Source organism: Ammospiza nelsoni, chromosome 10 (assembly GCF_027579445.1).
Source record: "Ammospiza nelsoni isolate bAmmNel1 chromosome 10, bAmmNel1.pri, whole genome shotgun sequence".
NCBI lineage: Eukaryota > Metazoa > Chordata > Aves > Passeriformes > Passerellidae > Ammospiza > Ammospiza nelsoni.
In genome coordinates, this window is record NC_080642.1 from 17,105,484 (window position 1) to 17,131,509 (window position 26,026).

The window sequence follows — 26,026 nt, forward strand, 5'->3', positions numbered from 1 at the left end:
GTCTAGAAGGTACTTTAAGGCATAAATGAACTTAAAAAGAACATTAAATGAATTGGTTACCAATAAGTTTATGAACCATACCTCAAGTGTACAGTTTGAAAATACATAGTGTTGTGTATAAGAAAACAGCTTGTTTTCTAAACAGCGAAATGTTGAGCAAAAAGTAAAGGACAAGAAAGGAAACTTCTCAGTAAATAAAGGCAAAAAGCCACACTATCTTGCAAATTCATGCAGGAGGTTATGGGACATGGCTCCAGGTTTCTCAAGGCTCCAAATGTCTCTGCTGAGTACAAGGTATACATTGATGTCTTGAGATATCTTCATAATCACCTTCCTCCATAACCTTTTTCTACATCATCCTCCCTTCTTTAAAGGTTCATTTGCCCACATCCAAAGGCTGCTCTAACACCACACAGCTGTACAACCTTGAATCCCGTTTCCATAAAAGCAGGGAAGGTGTGAGAAGCAGGGCTTGTGCTTTCACTTTGCCTTGACTTCTTCACCTGACCCTGGACCTGCCTCGTCCCCAGACTTGTCTGGTGGTCACTGCACTCTCCTCTGGACCTGCTGCTCCCTCCCTCAGGATGAGCCTTGTCAGAGGGGCTGCTGCCTGCCTGCCACCCCAGCTGACACCCCCAGCTCCCTGGCACACGTGACATTGCACCACAGCATTGCAAGCACCTCCTGAGCCCTGCCTGTGTGCAGCTCATGTGATGATGAGGCCCAGCACTGATCATCAGCTAGATCAGAATTTTAAATTCACTGCTAAAAGTATCAATGCTGCAGAGTTGCTTCATCTTGGGAAAACTAGGGAGAGCTGGACTGATGCTCATGTTGTGATGGAAAGTTTTTTTGGCTGACTTTGTGGGGGGTGGTTTCCATCCCTTTGTGGAGCCATGGTTTATTTTGTTTCTTGTTTTGTTTCTTGATAGTTTGCCAGCATTCTCTGGGAGAGATTATTCCTCAGCATTTTCTGAATCTCTGTCAGTACAGTCCAACACTTCCTCCTCCCAGCTCTCATACATGCAATGACTCAGCCCTGGCTCTCACTTTCCCTTTGCTGAACTTTGTGACAATTTTTTCAGCTGCATTGCTGTGTGGCCAGAAGAAGTATGTATAAAGTGTGCCAAAAAGGCATTTTGTACAACAGGAAGAAAAAGCAAGAACGCTACTTGCTTCTCTTGCATTAGAATATATCTGCATTTTGTGTCTCAAATCTATGCGTATAGGGACACTCACATTTATCTGTGCAGGACAGGAGGGACATCTAAGATGCTCAGCAGTTGCTAAACCTGAAGAAACATTTACTCAAAAAAGTTTGGAATAACAATTTCTTGCTCCATGGGCCTCATATCACATTCTCATCAGAAGGCACTGACACGACACATCTGAGATTTAAAAAAGTTGAGTGATGAAATGAGCTGCAGTGTTGGAGTTGTGCACATACAAAGTAGGTTAAGACAAAAAGTCTCTTTGAATTACAGGCATAGAATGGGTTGCAAGCAAACAACACGTTATTGTTCACTAAACTCAAGGATTGCAGAATTAATGTCTACAACCTCACAGAGAAATAGCACAAGGAGCCAGTGATGTCCCCAGTCAAAAGAAAAGGATGGCATAGCTGGAGAAATTGTGAGCCACTCTAAGGTAACTTCCAGTTGGCCTTTGAATGGACAGAAGCAGGTAATAATATTCTTGTTCATATAAGCTTAATTCTATTTTTCCCAATTCTATTCCAGTTAAAACATACATGGAAGGAAAACTCTTAATGCACAGGGCACTGTGAGGGTCAGGGAAAGCAATACAGGCATTGAATAAATGAAATAAATTCATTGAATAAATGAAATAAATTTCAATCCCCAGTGAAAATCCACATTTGAAAAAACCCCTCTGTACTGCACCACATCACTGTATGTTTATTGCAAGCTTGATGCCCCAGTGTTTCTGAAGCTATGGAACAATTAATTCTTCTGTGAAAGGAGCCTGGAGCACCATTAAATTCCATACTGAAGACTTGATTCAGGTTTACTAGAATAGCCTGAACTTTTTACAAGTTTCAAAATTTAGTGAGAAACTTATAAATTAAGTAGAAGGATTTGATAAGCTGTGGACATATTTTTCTAGTCTTTCTCAGACTAGCTTTGTAGTTCTGCTCTGCTACAATATTTTATCCAGGTGCTGAATAACAATAACTTATATTGATCTCCCAGGCAGAGCTCTGTCTCTTTTGATTTCATATGAACCCTCAAACACACAGATCAAGCCTTTGCCTTGGCATAAGAGCTGGAGTGGTTTTGCTTATCTAAGAACTGCTTGTACCATTGCTGCTGGCCAAGGGATCCACCTCTGCTGGAATCTTTTTGACTTAGTTCTCTTGTAAAACTTGAGCAGTGTTCAGATTCCTAATTCAATGAAGACTTGTTATAAACAACTCCTCCTCTCACCATTTTTTCTATGTCGCAGTCAGCCACCTTCCCTGGCAGGGATGTGCTGCTGCCATGGCCTTTCCTTAGGGTATCACTTATGTAACAGTGCAATCTCTGCAGTGACACAAGCCCCCTGCATGGCTCCAGTTCCAACAATGATCTACTTGGTATCTCAAGCTGGAGATGGGCCTGAGCTAAAACTGTGGTAGGATGCACATGTTCTCTGGAGATCATGCTTCTTAGTATGTACATAAATCACTGCCGGGTTGTTTATGTACATACCACAATGTAAAACCCACAATGGTTTTATTCTACCTCCAGAACTGCTCCCAGCTCGACAGAACCCATTTCTGTGCCATTGTTTAGGCTGCTCAGCCTTGAAAACAAGAACTTGTTCATTAGTGCATAGTTATCTGTCCTTCAGGTTAGCTGTAGGGAAGGGTGGGAAATGTGGAGGCAGGAGAGTCTTTCATCCACTATTTTACTGTCAAACAGTTTATAAAGTAATAAATAGACATTCTTCTCCTGCCTGCTAACATTCAAAGAAGTTAAACTATTTAAAGTAAACAAACAGAGAGAAAAGTAGAGGCAATTCCCTCCCATTCTGGCAGCTAGTGAAGAAAACAAGCTCACATTGTCTTTGTTGTGACTAACTGGTATGGCTTCTGTCTCCTTCCTATCTACACTAATAATCTTGAATGGAACAAAAAAAGAGCTTCAAGAAACTATGATGTTTATATCAAAATACCTTGCTCTTGGGTAAAGCATCATTTTAATAAACAATCATTTCAATAAACTTCAGCACTACATAGAAGCTTTCTGATTTTCTTAAATTATGATTTATGGCGTTCTGTACAGCACTGTGAACTATGGTTTAGGAAAGATAGGTTCGTGTTTGTTAAGCTAGGAATGAGCTCGTTCACACTAGACAGGATTCTCTACACCTTGCCTGATTTTGAGGAGTTTAATAATAGTTGAGACTGCTAAAATCCCAAGTGCCCTGGGCACAAGGGCACAGGTGAGAGGTTGGCGCAGGGAGCAGCTGAGCTGGCAGAGCCCGTTCTGCCCCACTGCCAGCCCAGCCACGGGATGAGGCAGCAGGGGGAAGGAGGAAGATGACAGGGACCAAAGGAATGTGTTAACTATATAGAGGGCACAACAAGATGTTTGTGCTGTGACATCAGAGCTGCTGGAAGAACACTTAGCACTCAGTGTGGGAATTCGACTTCACATGAAGAATCAGCTCCGACTCCCAGGTTACTCATTAGGAGCTTTTTGGTTATACAATTATCTGCAGTTTTAAGGGACTTGATCTCTTTGAAGGGAAAGCAGAACAAGAGGGAACTAGATATCTATTAGACTATGTGTACAAAATGGTGCCATATCAGGGAAATTATTTTTTCTTTAGTTAGAGGAATAACATTAAGCTAATTTTCTCCCAGTTCTGCATAAAAGATCTGAACTACAGCTCAGGTGACTATTGCAGGGCAGATCAACATCATTTCTTAGGCACAACAAAAGACGAAAAGACTATTATGTTTTATTCAGGCACAAAAATGTTAGAAAATGAAACTCACTAAAAATTTACAATTTGCTGTATAAGATGAATAAATCACCAAGTAAAATAACGCAAAGTCTATTGTTCTTCTGGGATAAAATTGAACCAACTTGACATTTTTACTGAGGAAAGGGAGGCTTTTGCAAAGAGGGCACCATTTCTATTCTACTCCACAGATTTCTGTAAGGAATCAGAAACTGCAAGAGGTTTTCTCCAGTACAGTGGATAGCTGAGTTTATCCTGATGGGTCATGCTATCTGGTTCATTAGCTTTATACTATTCTGTTTCAGAAGTTACTAACAGCCTTTAAGACTTTCACAGGCAAAACACCATTGGTACATCATTCTGCTTTGTAAGGGGACAGCTCAATTTTTAACACATTTTAAATGTAACTCCTATCACATACAAGCTAGGAGAGCACTTTCAATGGTGTTTGAGTCACAAAAACTCAAAGGTTGGTTGAAAATCTGAATTACAGTCTTTCTTTTCTGATTTTGAATGCGAGTTTTTCAAACTTGGCAGTAAAGAGAACATTCAAGAGGCTGGTTTTCTCTGCCTTACCAGATCACAAGAGTGTGATGCATCGAAGAAAGCCTTTCTCAGAGGCCCGTAGAGATATAAAGGGATATTGACTTCAGGTAATCTTCCCATGTAATGTTTGTTATAACAAATGGGAAGGACTGCATGGCTACTGAAAGAACCAAAGGCATTTTGCATTTATTTGCAAACCCTCCCTAAAGACAGACATTTATCTGATCTTAAGTTCCCCCCTCATTATCTCTTTCTCCACAACAAGATCACAGAGTTGCCCAGTAGTAAACATTTGCTCTGAGGATGGGAATCCACCATCAACTCGCCCAAGCTGGGTGACTTTGCTGACTGAAAAAGCCAGGAAAATTGGAATAAATCACTGTGATGGCTTGCCATCCTCTTTTAGTGGCAAAGAACCACAAATTTTACTTTACTTTGTGTAGCTGACATGAGAACTGGCAGCAGAGAAAGCCCTCTGCAGACACACAGAGCACCACTGCCATGGGCACAGTCAACTGAGAAAGCTGGAGAAACCACAATGAGGAACTCTTCTGGAAATTTCAAGTTACAGCAAACATGGGAGCCCCAGGAACTCTTACTTCATGGGCAAAGCTGTAATTTAATGTTCAGACTGAATTCGTTGCACTGAGCATTGGGGAGACAATGTGGTCTGGAGGTTACAGAGGAGGGCTGGGAACCACAAGTATCCTCTTGGGATTCCATCCAAAACGAGCTGCTCACTGCGTGACATGAAGGAAGTCACTTAATCTGATTTCTGTATGCCTTAGTCAATTTAGATATAAAACTGGATAGAAAGCAGAACAAAGCTAAAATTTCCTGTTGCTTCAGTTAGACCTTATCTATGCAGAATAAATAAGTCCTTTTTGACAATTCATTATGGAAAGGAATATCAGAAGAAAGGTGACCCAGAAACAGTCTGGTTTGTTAACAAAAAGCAAAACCAGGCACAAAGAGAAGCAGCGTTTTCAAATATTGAAGAAATTTATAAAAACAGTACAACAAACACTATATTGCTCACAGAGCCTGCAGAGAGGGACTTTAGGATAGGAAAAAAGTCTGAGGAGCCTCAGTGGCATTTTCTCATCCATTCATGAGCAATCAGAGTGGCTTTGTGGCTGCTGAGAAGAGGGTGCTCAGTTGGAGTAATTTGATCAAGAGTTTGCAGTATCAACTTGTGAGAGAGAAGCAGAGACTATCAAAGCTGTAAGTAGATATCTTGCTGTCCTGATGGTCTGTGGAAGAGGACAGGATAGCCCTACAGGGTCACACAGTGTCCCAAGGCATTCACAGCCAAGCAAAGTGGATCTCTGTATACAGAAAGAAAATCCATTATTTTCTTTCTGTAGCTGGAACCAGGGTATTAGAGTTCTGGCTTTATCTCATTCAGGGTTTTCTAAAAGCTGTTAATCTGTTTCAGCTCTGAACATAAATGATCATGAAAGATAAGTGAACTCCCCTCAGGATGGAGAGTTAGATAACCATAAGATTTTAAGGCAAACAAACAAAGCAACCAACCCTGGCTACCCACAAAATACATACTGAAGCCTGGATCCATATTTCAAAATATTCTGAAAGTTTAAAGGGTTTTGCATGGAAAACTACTGAAAGAGAAGTGTGGAGCCATCATTCCAAATATGAATTCGAGAATCAAAGACAAGCAGAGGAATTTTGTGCAGATCCCTGTTTGATACAGGAAGGATTCTGAACCCATCAAAGTATAGTAATAGTTTATATCATCAGATGGAGATTTTAACCCCTGGATTTTCATATATGAAATTATTCTTTATATATATATATATATGCATTTTATTTCTCAGCAATACAGGCTCCATATTAGAGTAACATGGGCCTGCCTGTGAATAGGGGGCATAACAGTAAAGTTGTGGTGACTAACAGAGAGATATTCCATTTGGAAAGCCTGCAGGAGCCCAGCCACCATCCAAAGAAATTTTACTCAAATTAACAATCCTGGACAGAGCTCGAAACATACAAAATGATTCAATTCATCTAACCCACTATTCTCTGAAATCTGCACCAGGATCCAACTAAATTAATAGCCATACATTGAGCCAAAAAAAAAAAACAGTCTTAGCTACATCAAGATTTTCCCCTTTCTTAATATGCAACATACTGTCAACTAATATCAAAAACTGTATGGTATATTTTTATTGCATTGTTACTATTTCTGTGTTAATTGCTTTAAAGCACACTCTTTAATATTGCCTTTAAAAGTCATGTCAAATGAATACGATGGGAAAACATTCTACAATAAGCTTGCATTCTCCCTCTGCTCACAAATGGCTTATAAAATTCAACAGTAACATTTTGGCAATCAGAACTATTTACATAGGAGACAGATGACTAGGCATGGGAAAGCAGCTTTTGTTCACATCAAAGGACCACATACAAATTCTCACATGGTACTCTCATTTTAAAAAATCCTCATTTTTATTTACAGAGAAAAGAGATTGAGCAACTTGATAAAAACATGAATGGTGAGAAGTACAGTATGTTGGAAGAGGGAGAATGCTGCATTGCTAGTATAGCATAAGGAAAAATTGTCTTATTGCATCATATAGGAAAGTGTCTCAGAGTTCAACCTGGGGATACAAAAGCATGGCTCCTGCACCATCTGCACTCCGTAAATGTACTGCAGCACAAAGGAACTTGCTCAGGAATATTTCTTATTTTGACTACCTGGATACAGCTATCTCTTGTAACTGCTGCCTCACATCAATGAACTTTCTCACTACAAAAAACTCCCCAGTTTATATAAGGAACAAAATTGGGCATGGAAACCTACTTTAAATTTTTGGGGAAAATTATCCCAAAAGAATATATTGCATTTAAGAAATTTCTTCACAAGCAGCTCTCAGCTCTACAGTTACTACTTCACACCATGGCCACTTCAGCTTGACTGAAGAATTTTTAGGAACCTAGTTTCAATTACCATGTTGTATCACATAAGTGCTTTTGGTGCTCAATAAAAGACCCTATAACACACCACCTGATCATACGAATACTTGTATGTGATAAACTTTACTACTTTTTTCCCCCTCCCTCAATGGCTGCTAGGGTTTTTTAATTAATTTGGTCCTCCCAACTTCAACAGGATTCCATCAATTTTTAAGCATCTAAATAATTTTTTTCATGATATAAAAATGTAGTTTGTTATGCGCAAATTGTGAATCACTGAGGTACATTGGCAATTAGTGAGCAATGACAGTTCGAAATCCCAAGGTATCTCCACAGTATGCTGCCATTTCTGGACGTGCACATACACATTATGTAAACACAGGGTGCTTAACCCAGAAATGGGCACTGAAGCTCTTAGAGTCTTCAAGCTTGCCTTCAGACTGCCCACAGTGTATATCCAAAACATAAAAGGCTATTTTTCTTCTGTAGTGAAGACTGTGCTCAACAAATTCATTCCTTGGGCATGGTGGAGCTCTCTACAGTTACGGCCAGAGTTTGTCTTCTCTGGAGTCAGACATCTGTCAGAAACAGCAAAAGACCATCTAGAAAACTCCCCCAGGAATGCAGGATCATCACAAGGCTCCTTCCCTCCTATTTTGACCACTTTTGTCATTATTCCTTTTTTAACACGGTTGCGTAGCAATGTGTGTTTAACAAGCACAAACACAGCCATGACACTTCACATCAGAGATGTTTCTCTCAGGGAGAGGATGACAGACACCCTGTCATGTGCCAGATGGTGGTTATATTAATTAACATTCCACTGGAAGACACTGAGATATTCCTGCATATGGCAGGAGAAGCTTTGAAGGGAAGAGTTCCCACCCTGTGAAATGAAGGAGGCAGACACCATTACTTGCTGCAAGACCACTCATTTTCCCTTCCCTGCATCTGGGGTAGTCCCATGTGCTCTTCCCAGCTAACAAACCAGAGCACATCAGCCCTGGAGAACTGACTTAAAGGGACTGACAGCTCAGGCCTCTTGCCCACTGGATTGGCAAATTCCACGTGGCTGTTGTTGGCCTGGAGTGGATCTTTTCCAGCTACTCGAGCAGTTTGAGCCTACAGAGCTCCAGACAGAGCAGAGTCTGCCTGATGGCAGCAGCTCTAATCACTGACCACCTGCAGCACACAGGCCACAAAGCTACCGCTCACTAACTCATTGGCAATAGCAATTTCTACCCACTACTTTACCAACTGTAAAACATCTCAAGTTTAAAATTAACCTGTGGCTTTAAATTCCGCATTGATGGTTGTTTCAGAAAATTTGACCTTCTCTAGTCAGGGATGAGTGACTTGTGGATGGGAGGAGCATCTCTAATACTAAATATGAATTTAGAAGTAATTCAATCAAATTGTTTACCAAAGGAAGAGATGTGTTTACTGTACAGTCAATACTACTTGATCTTAGAGAAGAACAGACTGTAAGGAAGGAGATTAAATGACTCATTAAAAGTTGTAATATGCTTTTTTTTCTATTCCCAGGGAATAGAATTTTTTCTCATTTTATGAGTGAAACTCAGAGTTCTGGACATGCATAGTTCTTTCTTTGGTGCTAAGCTTTTTTTTTTTTTTTTTTGGTGCAGGCTACTGATCTGGGAAATAAACTTTTCACCTTTATTGCACAGATATAGGCATCTGGAAACAGTCAAAGAGTATTTAAATTCTTGATAAACTAGATCCTCAAAAGTGACCTTTTTCCCAGGTATAATTGCAGTAGCAAGGTACAACTGTTGCTATGGAATCACTTTTATCAGATAGAAAATGCTGCTTTAAATGCAGGTCACTCACTTGCAGAGCAGTTTTGACTAGAGAAATGTTTGGAGAAGATGGGATGCTAAACTTGCCTTTTCCATTTTGGTGGTGGCTGCAAGCTCCAAGGATTACCCAGACCATTCCACCACCTTATAAGGGACCAGGTTTAACTTCTTCAGCAGACAGAGAGGATCTGAAATCCAAAGAAGCTTTCCCAAACATTTTAAAGTACTCAACCGCTCCCTCAGCCATTCTCCTAAGGGCCATTTTATTTTATATAACTTAGAAAAGCAAAGAGCTGAGTGGTTAAGGAGGTGCAATGTATGGTTTGAACTCAATTCAGAAGAACTGAATGGGTTGGATGAAAAAAATGGAATAGCAGCTCCATTTAACATCTCCACAACCACCAAGTGGGAACAATTACCTTAATTTATTCCTTATTTCAGAAGGGTTTTCATTTGAGACCTGTGGTTCAAAAAGAAACATTTTCATTTTAATCGTGGTAAATAAAAAGCAATACATTTTAAATCTAATCTGTCTAAGAAATCTTTCTAGCTGTTGAACTTCAAAGACTGTTAGCACAAATCAGAATGCCCTTTACTTGTCTGAGATTGTTTAATGTGCACCAGTAGCAGGACAAACTTTTCTTAACCCTCAGCAGATATACACCACAAGGAAAGGAGCTTTAATAGAAACCTAAGTTTGTTGCTCTCTGCCTGGCCTGCATGGTCAATACTGTTGTCTTACAAGACCAGCACTGGAGCAGTCTGGGCTCTTGCAAGTCAGGTTGAGAATTTTTAAATCCAGACATAAAGCTTGATGCAATGTGAAACTCAGTACATTACTGAAAAAAAAATTATTGTTTGGAGATGCATTCAAATTCAGTGTTGAATGATGAGCAGGGTCAAGATTGTTGTTTTCTCTAAAATGTCATAAACCTCTCAAGTTTTGGCATGACACCCTTCAGTAGTGCAGTGCTGCAGCTGGTTCCATTGGCTCCCACACAGGTGGAATAAAGCATAAATAAAAGAAACTTTTCCTGGCTGAGATAGACAAGTTTATGACAAAGCAACCTACTCTTTACCTTTTATTAAAGAGTTGTGTGTAACAAATGACAGTCCAAAGGTTCTCCTAAACAGAGTGAAAGGTTTCAAAGTTTCAGCCTAGTAAACACCATTTGTCACTCTCTCACTCAGTGAAAACATTTTATGCAAGAGCTAACCAAAATAAAAAACCTGTAGCCAGGAAAACAAGTGTTAAATCATGCTGACAGTCTTGTCAATTTTACATATTTTCACTGGAAACAAAGGCACTAGCTACTTATTTAATTCTACTTTAAAATATGTTAGCATGCTAAATAAGCAGCACAGCCTAAGATAAATAAGACATAAATAGTTACTAGGATAGTCTAGCATCATTTATTATTTTTATTGATTCTTTTTTTTTTCCTGACAGCTACTTAGATCTGTTGTTTCTTCACTTCTTTTTAAATTTCTTCCTAAGAAGAAACACTTATTTCTTGAGTAATTACAAAGACAGACTTGAATAAATTTGCTTTTTGCATGAAAATCTCTGCTCACTTCTGTCTTAAACAATTAAAAAATAGTGAAAATGTAAGTATATATTGATTAAGAGCGGGACTCTCAATTCTCCTGAGTGACAGTGGCAGTTTTGGAGTAACCAAGGTCCTGTGACACTCTCTGAAGTGCACAAAAACCCCTCAGCTTGTTTCCAATTCCAGCTTCACCCTGATTATGGGAATGACTTCAGCCATTCTAAACATGGGTTTGGCCACACTGCTGGGAAATACATCTCAGGGATTTCCTCAATAGATTAAGCTGCTCCTCACATGAAGAAGAGTTAAGCTGAAGAACTCCATTGTGGGATATTATAATGCTAAAAGTCTACAAGTGTTTAAGGGAAAACTGCATGTGTTCATGAGAGGGAGATTTATTGAGTGTTACCAAATACAAAGGAGCTCTGTTGGCTCAGGAGATCTCCAAGCTGGAAATGGGAACCTGTGAGAGCACTCACGGGGAAATTGTGCTCAATAATTCTGCTCCCACATTCTCCCCTAGACAGGCACCCATTTTCAGTCTCCATCAGAGAAGATGCTGGGCTGGGTAGGACTTTGGAATGAAATGAAGGTTCTAATGGTATTGTTTCCTGTAGGTTGGGATTCCTTCTCTTGCTGTTTTCTTAAGCTGTTGCTCACTGCTGTTATGCACTGTCTCAAGAACTGCTTTCCTCACAGAGGTTTCTGCATTGATCTGCTGGATCTGAGATGACCATTGGGACTGTAATGACAACAGCACATGATCAAACTGCTTTACAGGCCTTTACACAAGCTCCAACCATGAAATAACAAAAAGCAGTACCAGCAGAGCCTACTCCTGGTCTCTACTTCCAGCAGTTTGTAAAACACAAAATTATTCATGTGCCTCTCCAAGCCTGCAGAGAATTCAGTTACCTGATAATGAACAGTTGAGCTGCACAATGTCTGCCATGACAGCTAGACTTGTTCTGCACAGTACTTTAGTTCATCATGCAATTTTCATTACTATCACTGTAATTCTGTCTAAGCATGGAAGCCCTGTCTAGTTATCCCTGGCAAAATACACTCTTCCATTCATTTCCCAACAACAATTGTTTATTTCTTCTTCCTAATAACATCAGCTGCTTTCAGCTCTGTTGAGCAATGCAAATTAGTTTTTCTACACTAGAAAGGGAGTGAACAAATTGGCCTTGCTCACAATGGCCTCTCAAGCAGGAACCATTTGCCAGAGATTAGAAGATGAGCAGCTAATTGTGCCTTTCTGGAATGTTTTTCATATCCTCCACTACAGAAGCAGTCTTTCTGCTTTATTTATTTAGCTGACAAACACTCCCAGAACTATCCCTTGGAGGTGGGCTGAGCTTCAAGACAGTGATCTGAGCTTTCTCAAAAGCTCAGGTGTTCTGCAATCTTAGATTTTCTGTATTTCCTTTGCAGATATTCAAGTCAGCTTCAAAATTTCAAACTTGATATGCAACATTTATCACATTTCAGGCTGAGCATGATGTTTCTGAAGCATTTTGAGGTACTAGAATGTTAAGTGATGTCTTCTAGGGATGAACACAAATCTTTCTGCTGCTGGAGGTCAGTGTACTTTAAACATTTACAGAAATCACACAGAATAGATGCTCCCATCCATGCCACAGGGTCTCTCTTGTTTGAAGCCCTATTCCTTTATAGACTCTGCCTATGGCACCCACCCAAAGCAGAGGCCAAGCCCAGCCACGATGATAAAAGTGCCCAGAGAATGGTGCCAAGGTTTAGAGAGGCCACAAAGGCTGACAAGATAAAGAAGCTTTGGCTACCTCTGTGCTTACTGCATGAAACCCATGGTGGCATCATGCAGAACTTCAAATAAGCTTAGAAATAACCTCAGAAAACACATGAAATGTGATTCTCAAGCACAAGACAGAGCTCAAGCTGGATCACTGAAAAAATGCTCTTTGATGACCACATTACTGTCAATTCTAATACCATTACAAGAGAGAAAACATGTCAGAATTCCACCACAAGAATATTAAATTTTCTAAAAGAAATTACAGAAAAATGGTTAATCTTACTTAAAAGAAAATTTAAAGCAGCAGCTACAAGAGCAGGGCAGTTGCATACAGCAGGGAAGTAACTCAAAACATTACATAAAGCCTCTCAATTCACAGCCATCTGAGGGAAAAAAACCTCCAAAATCAGCAATAAGAACAACAGAGTGGTTAGACTTCTGAGGAAGGACAGATATCAGAAGATATAGTTTTAAAAATTAGAAAGCGTGGAAGATCTGGCTAGATGGAGAACACAGGAAAAGGAATTAATTCTGTCAAGTTAAAGGTAAAAGCACATTAAAAAAATATTTTCACTGCTGGCATAAAGTACAACTTGCTGTAGGTATAAAGACTACTAATGAAAAAGCTTTTTCAAAAGCACTGGAAGCCAGGAGGCTGCCAGAAAGTCTCTGAAAGCAGCAGATCCCACAGACACAAACACTGGAGCAGATAAGCCCGTTTCAGAAACGCTGCTGAATTCTTTCCGTGTGTGTGCAGCGCAGCGAGGCCAGGCGGGTTCACCTGCTGAGCCAGGACCCAGGCTGAGGAGCTGCCTCCACCAAAGTGGCCAGGGGCAGCTTTTCCCTGCTGTGCAACAGGAGCTACAGCAACTGCCAGGGCCAGGGAGGGCTCACCCAGGGGTTCCAAGGGACCCAGGTGTAAGATTTTGCCAGGATGTTACAGTGCACAGCCTGCCATGTAAATCTTCCTCACTTGCAGAGGGGTGTAGTGGGCAAACGCCTCCCAGCTCTGCAAAATGGATCAAGGCTGTTCTTGCAAACAACAGACCAAGGAATTTAACTGCTTATGTAAGTCAGTAAAACACTTACTGCATGTCAGAATCAATAGATACTAGGATAAATGTGGTTTAATAAGAGTCAATGAGCCTTCCAAGCACAGTGATGCCTAGGAAAGCTATCAGAATGCTTTGAGAATTGATCAGTGTGCTAATAAAGTGGCTTAGTGTACTAGGATTTCCCCCCAAAGATACTGACACAGGTTTCTGAATGGTCTTGGAGACACTACTCTTCTGTGGACTCTGATTTTGCTCTAGGATAAAGCAGTGTCTTTAAAGAATTACTGAGTTCAAATGAAAGAAACAAGGGGTTAATTTTCAGATTGAAATACATCTTAAGAGGGGTACTCCAAAAACCTATACTGGGACCTGTGCTACTCAACATTCTCTTAATCTGAAAAGGCCAAACAGGGACAGAAACAGGGCAAGAGGGTTTGGCAATCATAAAAACAGGCAGAAAAAAAACCCCAAATTAAATCCCCAACCTGGACAGTTAAAACTTAAACTGAACTATGAAGCTTCCCAGTATTTGATAATTAGCTGATTAAATGAAAATAGAATTTATTGTCAATAAAAAGAGAGCAATGCACATGGGGAAAAGCAGTATTAACTGTTCCTGTGTGGTGATGATCTGATTTTGCCATTAATGTTCACATCTATTATCCAAATATTGCTGCAGGTAACAACTAAAAGTGCAGAAAATTGTCAGAAAGGTGCTAAAAATACCCAATCTAGTGATATGAATTATTTTGACACGAAGAGGTAAGAAAATGTGTTCTAGTCAAAACCCATTGTTCAGATGTTACACAATATATTTAATTCAATCTTTTCTTTTACTGCTCTCTGTCTATCTGAAAAAGACAACAGAAGAATTAGAAAAGGAATTGGAGAGCATTCTGAGGAAAGGATCACCTAATAAATGACAGGGGGGTGTTGTTTTGATTTTTAAATTTTTTTGTTGGTATGTTTTTGGTGGGTGCACTGTTGACTTCACTAGGACTCAGATTTTATTTTTTCCATGAGGGAGGTAAAGGAATGGATGTCTTTATGCATATAAAAGAGACAGTGCATTTCAGAGGTCTCCATGTTTCATGCACAAATTGCACCTCACAGAGCACAGTGCCAAAAGCAGGTAGCACCATCTCTGTAGTAGCAGTAACCACCATCTCAAAACAAACCAGCTCCTGGAATATTTTGGTGTAAATGAACAAAGCAGTGCGTGATACCGAGCAAAACAAAACGAAAAAAACCACAGCCCCAAACAAAAACAAAACTCCCCCAAAAAATCTTAGAACTCACAGGAGCACAGCCCACAAAAGCTCTAGTTTCCTGAAAGCTCAGTATTTCTAATTTATAAGCATCTTTGGACAAGAAACAAACAAGAAAATACTAAGTAGGGGAAAGGGAACACAGCCTTAATTTTGGAAAAACACAGTAGAGAGCTTTCCTCAAATAACTTGGCAGCAGGATTTCTAGCTGTCCACAGGCAATGGCCCGAGCCACAGCACAGCCCAGCCTCACCAAATCCCATTGGAGGAGCACCAACCCATGCAACTCCTCCCAGCCCCAAGACAGCCATTGGATCACCACCAAACTCAGCTGAGGAAAATCAGGTTTGTCATGGTCCTCAAACCATCACAGCTTTATCCCACTCTGGGAGTGTCCATACAGGAGCTCAGTGCTCAGAAATTTGAGCAAAACCTCAGGTGCTTGCAGCCAATTCCTTTCTTCTCCCAAGTCTCTCAGCAAACATTCACCTGATCCAAGTGACAGCAGGTACAGCAAATACCTGAGTGTCAGGCAGCTCCTCTTCACATGAGTTTCTGTAAAGCATCACTTTTCCACACCACAAATAGAGAAGTCAAAATGCACCAGAGCTTCTCAAGTGAATCCTTTTGTTAGATTTCATTTAACCTAATCTGCAAACACCAAAGTAACAGAGGCCTTTTGCCAGCTCTTTGGCACAGGTTTCTCTTCTGTCCAAACCTGGTTACAGCCAGCTCTCCTTCACCACTGTGCTCACTACTGGCACAGTGGGATTACACATCAGTCACCACTCACACCCCTGGCAGAAGGTACTTGCTGTGCCTTTCACTCAGCCAAAAGCTGGGGGAAAATCCCACAAAGCAGCAGCACCAGCAGCTGCAGCTCTTGAATTTGAGACAAATGCAAAATGCAACTGCCTGACAAACAACAAAAGTATCTTTTCCCTTCACCTTCAACATGCAGTGGGAAGATGAACAGAAGAAAGGAGAAGCTGTTCATTTCCCCCTCAAAGCACACTTTGTTTGCAAACCATGTCTCAAGGTACAGAAGTTTGCGAAGTTTCACCTTGCTAAGGAAAACAACCTGCAATTTAGATATTCTTTTAAATAAGCATCATTCTTTGTCAAAGAATTGGAGAGGAAATCTCTCTCAGAGATGCTGTATAAGCAAAAGCTAGGCAAAGTAGAAACTTTGAGGGTTTGTTTTGCTTCCAAAAGAAAACTGAGATTTGTAACTTCAGTCAGAGCTCAGCAAGCAGAGCCTTTCAGTGCTAAGTCAGATAATTCCTGTGCTGGTGGTGCAGCCAGGCTCCCTTTGCAGGAACATCAGCTGTGCCTGAAAGCTGCAATCTGCAGGCACAGTCACAAACTGAGCCAGTCCACAGGATAAGGAAAGGATATTCTTTTTCCAGAGAATATTACTCAGCAGGAACAAGGGGTATTTGCCCAGGGGAACTTCATAAAGGACAGCAGTACTGCAGATTTCCTCACCCAATTCCAAGGAATGGATCCAAGGGCTCCTGGGAGAGCTGCCCCAGCATGGGAGGGTGGCACACTCATTGAACCTGCTCACTGCTTTGCTGTGCTCCCATCACATCATGCTGAGCATCCAAAATGTACAGAAAATTAAAACCATGTATTGAATTCTCTTTCCAAAGATGGCAGATCCAATTACTCATCTGTTTTTTACTTCCACAGCTGCTCACTAAGTGTCTAACTAGAGCACAGATGAATGTTAAGCTATCAGCTTAAACATTTTCCATATGGTATCCAATTATGTGGCTTGGATTCTTATATTTTGAAGCTGAATATCTGAATATTTTTAAGTCTTTTTAGAAATAGTACACAGTAAATAAAACCTAATTTCCTCAAAAGTCAGGATAAAAAGCAGTCTAATAGTCACCTGCTTCAATGAATCTGCATAGTTGATCATCACTAATGTGTATGAAAACAGGAAAAGTCAGGGGCTCTTAGAAGTCCCCTCTGTGTTGCCTGCTGCTGTCAAAAACATAAAAACACCATCACCATATGGAGACTGCAAAATTCCTGTGTTCACTCATCCTTAGGTCTGTTCAAACAAATTTTTTCTGAATTTCCCATTTTTAGATATCAAGGTGGATTTTTTTCTGAAAAGTCTGAGAAAACTTTTTTCAGCTGTTTCAGAAACATGGGAGTTAAAAGCCTCTGAGAAATAACCCACCAAACAGCCCCCTCCACCAAAACAAATCAAACCCACCCTCAAAAATCCTCCTTTTAAATGACAGTGGATAAAACAGCAGCAGCATCAACAACTGAAATATCTCACATACACTTTAGTTATTAATTTAATTTTATGGTAAAATTTCAGCAAGTTTGTTATGCTGGGCCTCACACATGGGATAGATATCTCAGAGAATCTGCTGGTTGGGGATACAAAAATGGAAAATTCATCTGGCAGCATAAAGCACGCTGCAGGATCAGCAGAAATCCCACCAAGCTCAATTTATTCACTGTATTAGGAAGCCAAGAGGGGAGAGGAGCTGCCTTCTTTGTGAGGAGGGCTGGCAGAGGACACTGGAAACGGCTTTTATTGGCTTGGCTTTCAGTACACCTACAGCAGCCAGAATGTCACAGGGCAGAGAGCTGGGGGAGGACAGAGGCTTCCTTGGATATACCAGGGAGAATCCCCAGCAACACTGCATGCACAGGGTCAGGTCAAAGATCCCTCTAATCTGCTGCTTTCCCCAGAGCAGCTGGGATGCCTGGAGAAAGTAGCACAAGTACACAATAATATTTCCCAAGTGTATCCTCCCTGCTCTGGACTTCCTCAGCCTCAGACTGTATCTACTGCTCAGGAGTCTCTGGTGGAATTTGTTCTTCCATTGATTTGTGTCATAATGGTTTGAAACATTTGGCCTTCAAAACATCCTGTGGCCAGGCATGCCATCATTTAATTATGTTTCTATGGAAAAAAAAAAAAAAACTAAGGGGGGGTTTTGTTTGTCTTAAACTTGTCAGCTGGTTATTTCATTATGTACTTATAGACCCTGCGTCATGAGAAATATTGAACATGCCTTCACTGGCCACCTTTTCCTATCTCTGAGTTTATAAACTGCCAGGGACTGCCTTTCCCACCCTCTACCTCACAGCATATCTTCCATGTTAAAGGAATGCCACCATTCCCTACATCTTCACAGAAACTTCTGAACACTCTGAGAAGTGCTAAACTGCACAGACTAAGTGAGACAGGAAAAAAAAAACCACTATGAAGATGTTCTTTCTTTTTTCCTAATTTTATTTTTCTGCCTTTTGTATTACTGCCAACCACCATGGAAAACTAGTGCTTTACTCCTAACTCAGTCTCTGTGAGGAACTTTGAGGGTGTGGTTTGGGTTTGGGTTTTTTGCTTGTTTTGGGTTTTTGTTTTTGCTTGGTTAGGGTTTTTAAGAAGTTCCAGTACTCTAACATAACCAGATGGAGAATTATCTCCTTAATTATTGAGACCTTACAAAAACATCATAGATGTGAGGCATGGCTTCCTTGTGCAAATCTCTCCTCTTCAGCATATCTATATGACTACTAATTCTATTGTTTATTATAATTGCTTCATAGTTTTCTCCTGTAGAAAGTCATCCTTACCCAAATTAATCTTGTCAGATTCCCTTAAGAGTCAGCATCAATTTGCCATCTGCTATTCCTTTGGCACCAAAGGTAATTTAACTCATATACTGTGCACCACAATTAGCAGCTCAGTGATTTGACTATGTTCAGAACACCCAGGCTACACTGCTCAGCTTTGAAAATTTGTTACTACCCATTTCTATGGATTTGTTACAAAAACTTCTGACATCACAACACCTCTCTGAGAAATAGTTCAAGTCAGTCAGACCAAGTCCCACCAGCACACACATGTAAGATTGGAGACTGCCCCCAGAAAAGGCTCCTCAGCAAGGGCTGCATTTTGCAATTAGAACACAACATTCACCTTAGAAGTGTAAATACCAAATTTGGAAAGAGTCAGAGACCCTTACCTTCACCCACACCAACATAAATGTTGACACCATTTATAACTCACCACAGGAAATTTCCAAGCTGACTGGCAAAACTTTTTGCTAGTTCTATAAAAGTGTGCTATAAAAGCCTGAAGACTAAACATTACATTAAGCTGTAAGCAATACCTCCTAGAATCACATTACTTGAGGCTAGGGAGAGTACAGAATGTCAAGACTGAATGAATACCTTCCAAAGATAAGCAAACAACAAAGTGCTTTGTCCTCAGGGCCCTTGTTGTTTTGTAAAAGATTGCTAGCAAAGCCAAAAACCACATGCTTTCAGGTTTAGGCTTATGTATGTAAGTCTTACAATATGAAAGCAAAGCTTCTTGAGGTTATATAATGAAGGTTATTTGAGAAAAAAGAAAGAAATAATAAATTGAGCTATTTGCACATGCACCCTTCTTTTCCATGGCCTCATTCTTTCCACTTTCCTCTACTTCACATTCAAGTTCCTTCTGCTTATAGTCACATCCCAAGATCGTTTCTTTAGCTTAGTTGTAAGTTTCGGTTAGACACAGAGCAACAATTGTGCTTATAGCTGGGTTTTAATGAAGTGTTCCTGTTACAACTCCTGCTTTCCAAAGGACCCTCCAGTTTCACACTCCAGCTTGGAGCTGTTGCTGCCATTTAGGTGATGTTTTGGACCCTTACTAAAACTGATGCCTTAGTTACTCTGGCAGCTCTCACACCTCTGCTGGGCAGGCATGGCCCTCAGCTCTGTATCTGGATGACACTACAACAAAAACAATAAGGACAGCCTAGCTAACAAACCACACTTCATTATCTAGAAGCCAAACAGAAAAATGGCACTCATCTCTTAATCTACATGCTTGTTCTCCTGACATCACGGGATCCCTGCACAAAGCAAAACCCCTTTCAAGGGCTGCCCCTCTGCCTGACCCCATGACTGTGATGCCCAGTGCTTTAGAGGAAGGTGGCAGAAGAGCATGGGAGTTAAAACCCTGTTTAAAAAAACCAGAAGAGCAGAAAATAATGAATTCTCAGCACTGAATAATTCCCTCTTCGTATATCACCTTAAGGATCACAAGCAGAAAAGCAAAATGTAAATCCACACACAAACAAACTCCCAAACTATCTCCATATGTAGGAAATCACAAAATTTTACTAAATCTAAAAGTCTGAACCCTGTTGAGAACAACTTTTCACTGGGGAGAAATGACATTTGTTTGCTCACAGGAGAGACTGGAAAAAAGGAGGATTTCACATCCTCTGACTTATTTTGTCAGGTTGAATTTGATCTTACCCACATCATCTGTTCAGACAGGGAACACCAAGAGCTCCAAGGGAAAGGAAACCAGACAGTTCATGAGAGGAAATCAGATCTTTTGAACATGAATATCACTGAATATCCCATCCCATCAGGCATGTGCTAGAAGTGCTTACCATCCTCAGCCTGACGCAGTTTCTATCTACATTGCTTCTACTGAAGGAGCACCATTCCTACCTTAATTCAAACACTCCCACTGTCTTTTCCCAGTGGGTGTCTAAAACCTGGAGCCCCAAATAAATTGCTTTGTAGGAATTTTCACAAAAGCCAGAGCTAAAGCAACTCAGCACTAGCCAACACCTCACCTGCAAGCCAAATCCTTCTCCTCCATCAGCAGGGAGAGAAAGACAACAATGAGGAGTACAGAGTGCAACAACCCAGCCAGGCTTGGTCCTTCTCACATCCCTGCCCTGGAGGCTCAGATTTGACTCTGAGCATTGCAACATGAAGAATTTCCACCTTACAGCTCTGCAGGGACCAGCTGGCACTGAAGGGGTGGTCAGGTCATTGTTTCAGTGCTGTGCATTCCCATAACATGTGCAAGGCACATCTCTGTCCCTTCCTTGGGAAATTGAGGGTCAGGTCAGGAACTGAGCAAGTGAGGGAAAACTTCAAATACCTTTCCATTTAAAAAAAAAAATAAAATAAAATCACCCAGCTCTTTTCATTAGCACTAATACTCAGACCTTCAAATATGTTAGCATGCTCAATTCCTGTTGAATTGTTTACAGATAAGGCAATTGAATATCTACAATCCAGTCTTGATTGGATTAGGCGATATGTTTTCTTTAGATATTTAAACAAGACTCTGAGTCATAATACAATAGAATAAAGAAAGGAAAACACATTTGCAGAGACATCTCAACAATAAAAGGCAGCAGGAATTAACAATCCTAAAAGCAGCATCCATAGGACAGATCCAATGACATAAGATAACATTGCCTCTGCACACATTTAACACTTTGTTCTTATCCACTATGAAAGAGAAAGCTACTGGGGCTTTTGAGTTGTTTTTACTCAGACTTTGTGCTCATCTAAGAAAGATAGGTATGAGCCACAAGAATCTTGAAATTCTAGCCATAAAGTACAGCAGGTGCAGCTTTGTCTTAGGACACACAGGTTAGAAGGATCCAGAGCCTCTCTGTCCATAGTCCCTACTCTGGGACTGCATGATTAGGCCATGTGGGCCATTAATAAGAACAAAATGAACTGAAGGGTTTTGCACAGTCAGAGAAGAAGAAGAAATGGTAGAAGCCTTAAGCAGGTTTAACAGACTGGAATTCAAATTTAGAGTGCTTTGGGATTAAACTGGAGTTTTAAGATTAGAAATCCATTTAGAAGATCTGATAGGACTGAAGAAAATGCATGTCAGTGTTCCCTGGCACAGGAGAAAGCAAAGCACCAGGCAACAAGAAGAAAGTTGCTCTCTCAGAATTATCCTTACATTTAACAGGTCTGGTCTCTCAATAGCACTTATTTACAGAGAACACTGGAGGCATCTTTAGGAGCATGTGGGACACCCACAGCAAAGTCCCTGACAAGGCAGCAAGGTCCTCTCACTGTGTGTGCAGCGAGCCGTGGGTGTCTGAAGTGCCTGCTCTGCTCCTCATGCACAGTGAGCCCACCCAGAGAACACCAGGGCTGCTCTGTGGAGAGCATGGAACCATTGGAGAGGGTGGAACCATTGGAGCTGCTTTCATCAGCCCCAGCAAATGGAATTCTTCAGGGCTGCTGCACATGAATGCAGCAATTTCACATACACTGGCTTTGGGGCAAGTTCAGAAGCATTAAACCAGCACAACCAGGGACCTGCACGTCAGCCTCAGGTCACTGTTAGCAAATGCACCCCTCTGAGGAACCCTTCCCCAATCCTGCCTTGTGCTTACACAGCACACAGTCAGTGCATTCTCCTTGCCTGGCACCATTTATACCCACAGAAGAATGATCTGTTAGAGTTATTCAGAGTTTGGAGAGATCATGGACACCTCGATGCAGACCACTGCTCACCTGAGAGCTTCCCACAGAGCCTCTCACCTCTCAGCATGCTGTGGGGTTTGCAGAGGTGCCAGACCCGCCAAGCACTTGCAAACAGACCCAGACACATGAAAGTTGTGCCCAAGGGCAGACCCTAGCAGCACTCATTGCTGTGGTGATATAAGGTAGCCAAAACTTCCTTAAAATAACCAGAGCAGCAATTTCAGAGCCTTTGTATAGTCAAAATTCTTTAAATTCTGTCCTTAAGCAGACCTGAAGGTTTTGACTGCAGTGATATAAACTTCCTTTATAGCAAAGATTGATATCCAAGCCCTTTCTTTGCCTGCACAGGTGACACACAAACCCAAACAATCCCCCTCCCCTTTTAAACAATTTTTTCACTCACACTGAGGGCAGTGAGTTTCAGCTACCCCTTATGCCTTGCATCTCTCAGAACTGACCCTTTTCTGAAAGTGGCACATCACAGGGAACTACATTTTTTGGAAGCAAGTGGCAAGAAAGGAATTTAACAGTTTAGGTAACCTTCATAATATAGGCAATACAAAAATCAGCTCTTAATTTGAACAATACTCTTCCCACCTTCAAGGGTCTCTGTCTAAAACCCCTTATCCCCAAACCTACCAGTGGGCCAAATTCCAGCAGTGTCCCAAGCTGCTTTCAGTACAGGTGTGACCAGATTCTTTTCTCCCCATCACCTGTGTTTGGTCGCACCTGCCTTTCTGTACACCTGTGAAGGGCCAAACTGTTGGGAAGCCATGGTTTACTGACACAATTATTCATTTGCAAAGCCAGTAACAGCTTGCAAGCCTCTGGCTGATCTGAGCAGTGTGCGCACAAACTACTTTTTCTCATGGAGATACAATTTTAATGCCTCACATCTGCTGAACCTGCAGCCTCTGAGAATGACACAAAATGTTATCACTCTGTGTTTCCATGCATGTCAGCTCAAGGCTTTCAACTGCCAGCTTCTGCTCACTTTAGCTGTACAACAGGAAGAATAAATATCTTTCAAGTTTTGCAGAATAAAAGGATAAACAATATTTGCAGAATAAAAGGATATAAACTGCATTAGCAGATAATAATCCCTTTAAATTCTAGTGTGATTATCACACTATGATTATCCAAGAAATTTGAGCAGCTTACAACATCAGTAATGCAATAGCTTGTTAAAATTTTGTAAATATTTTAATAAGCTTTTTCTGTGTAGTTATTTTTCCCCCTAGGTAAGGTATATGTGTAATGCTTAGGAAGATGATAATATTAGGCTGTTACCAGAAAAGCCATCTAGCACAGTATCTCCCAGAATACCCTGGAATGGATGCTTACAGAGAGGAACAAAATCAGGGGAGCACAGGATAAGGCTTGCACAGAACAGTCTCAGCATCCTGACATGTTGCTCAGCACCTCTGTCATCAAGAGACCACAGTGGTCAGTTTGATAACTTCAGACCCTAATAGAGCTGTGATTACAAGAATAAAAACAGGGAATATGCCTGTAGGAAAATGGGATTGTGCTCAAAAATGAGAGAAAATTACAAATATAAGTCAGGTGGAGCACCAAGACCTGCATAGGATGAGCAGTGCCCAGACTGCAAAGGGCTGATGGCAGATCCCACTTCAGAGAGGAGAAAATGCCAACCAGGGCTGTGCTGCCATCACACAGAAAGATTCAGGGAACAGGCAGGTGACAACAGAAACAGATAATTTACAGAATGATGTCTAGCCCACCCTGATGGCAGCTTACACCTGCATGAACAGCAGCCGCCCTGCCTGCAGGGACCCGTGGGGTGGCACCGTGCTCTCTCTCAGAGCTGAGGGCAGCACAGAGAATCCTTCCACCTCCACAGACTGCTCCAGTGCATGGCAACATGAGCAAAAAATGAAAAGTAAAGATAATATGAACTTTGAGCAGAATTTGCCATTTTCATAATTTATGATTTTTAAAAAGACTTTGAGAATTTTTTTTCAAATTTTTGTATTTTTTGGAGCCTCTTCTGTCAGTAATTTATTTGATTCTGAGATTAGTGCTTGCCTTCACATCATTTTTCACAAGCAGATCACCAAGTAATATTTTTTTTTTAATATAAAATCCTTTGGCAAGTTTTTTCCAGGCAACTTTTCCCATACCTCTTATAAAAGCAGTGCACAAAGTCCAATCCACTGATGATAACTGCTCTTTATAATTTTTCTGTCAAATTCCAGGTGGCAGCTGCTGCCATGAGACAAAGTCACACACAATCTTGGGAAGAAAAGCAACAGGAAGGACCCATTAGTATATTCTACAGCTTCCAAGGGACAGATACTTAAAAATACAAACATACCTTTCTTTTCACCTTCAGTTTGTCAGTCTCGGGGTTCTCTGCTCATTGTGCTCCAGAAGACTTTTGCCTCCAATTCCTCCCAAAGCCAGGGAGTGGAACTCAAGAAACTCGTGCTCTGGGACAGAGCCAGGGCTCTCACAGATGAGGATGTTCCATGTAAAATATCAGAACAAAGCAGCACTCTGGAATTGCCACCCTGGTGCTCAGCTCACCCTGGCTGCTCTTTGGTGTACCCTTCCCTGCTGTCAGAGGTTCTGTTCTCGCACCACAGGAGCACACACGCACAGAGGGGTGAACACATGTGTGTACAAACAGATATATAAATGATATAACTGAAATCCTGTGGCATCTTTCACTGACTCCTCTTCTTAGAACATTTAATTGCCTTTAAAGAGTTTTGAAATATTTATCCACAAACCTTCTAGCCAGGTTTAGTGATGATAGCAGGGACTGTCAGTGAAAGGGAACTCTTATCGATGAGTTTGCACCTTTCTGACTTTACAGGAAAAAACCCCAAAACATAAAAAAGAACTGCACAAACAACCAAATCACAAAAAATCCTCCACATTAAGGTCCACCTTCAGTTTCTGAAAGCAGGACCTAGCCTAGTGCAGTTGTGGCAGCAGGGTGATTGTGCCTGTGCTGTGATAAAGCTGGTTTGGGGTGGCAATGGGACACAGCCAAGGGAACAGAAATGGTCAGTAGGGGTGGTTTAACAGGAAATGAAAATGAAAAGGATTCATTTGGGACTTTGGAATAAGCTTGAGAACTGTGAACAGCAGAGTCAACCCATAAGTTTTCAGGCAGGAGCTGTGTCATCAGCAGCTTTTTGGGGTTTGCAGAAGGCTGTTAATGATTTGAGTAAGAAAACTGCTTCTCCCAAAGCTCCATCTCCTTGCTCTTCAACAGTTCAGTGGCACTGCAGCTGGGGCAAAGCTCAGAGATGTGAGCACAGCACCACAGGAGGTTTTAGCCAAAGCAAGGACTGGAGCAGGGAGCCCCAGAGCTCAGAACTGAGAGCTCCTGCTGCAGGAACAGCAGGCTCCGAGTCCATGTGCACACATCCTCTGTGAGCTGGGCACAGCTGGGGACTCACAGCACAGAGCCCACCCACACACTGCTCCTGGGTCACCCAGCAAAGCTGTGGGACTAGGGATGAACACAGCACTCAGCTCAGCTTTCCAACCCTGGCTGTGCAGCAAAAAGAGCTCACTGCCATGCAAATGCCAGAAACTTCCCAGCCACCCCAGGCAAGCCAGCAGGATTGAAGATCCATGGTCTCCTAGACTCAATTCTCCTTTAACGAGCTGTCAGGGTGAGCCCTTCAACCCTCTCTGAGCAGCTCACAAGGAGGACAGCACATTTTCCTGATATGTAACAGGCTTCTACAGACAAACCTCCCTAAAACTGAGCAGGACTATGAATTGGAAAAGCTCTTGTCCCACAGAGATCAGTTTTTACATACTAAGG

The 26,026-nt window shown here is 41.3% G+C and overlaps 1 long non-coding RNA gene across 1 annotated transcript; it reads right to left on the bottom strand.

Moving 5' to 3' along the window:
• Window positions 1-24,302: 24,302 nt before the first annotated feature.
• On the bottom strand, window positions 24,303-24,709 carry LOC132077633 (uncharacterized). The gene is made up of 2 exons (XR_009419086.1): window positions 24,557-24,709; window positions 24,303-24,474 (listed from the first exon to the last, which is right to left on the bottom strand). It is a non-coding gene; the product is annotated as an uncharacterized LOC132077633 (long non-coding RNA).
• Window positions 24,710-26,026: the final 1,317 nt, after the last annotated feature.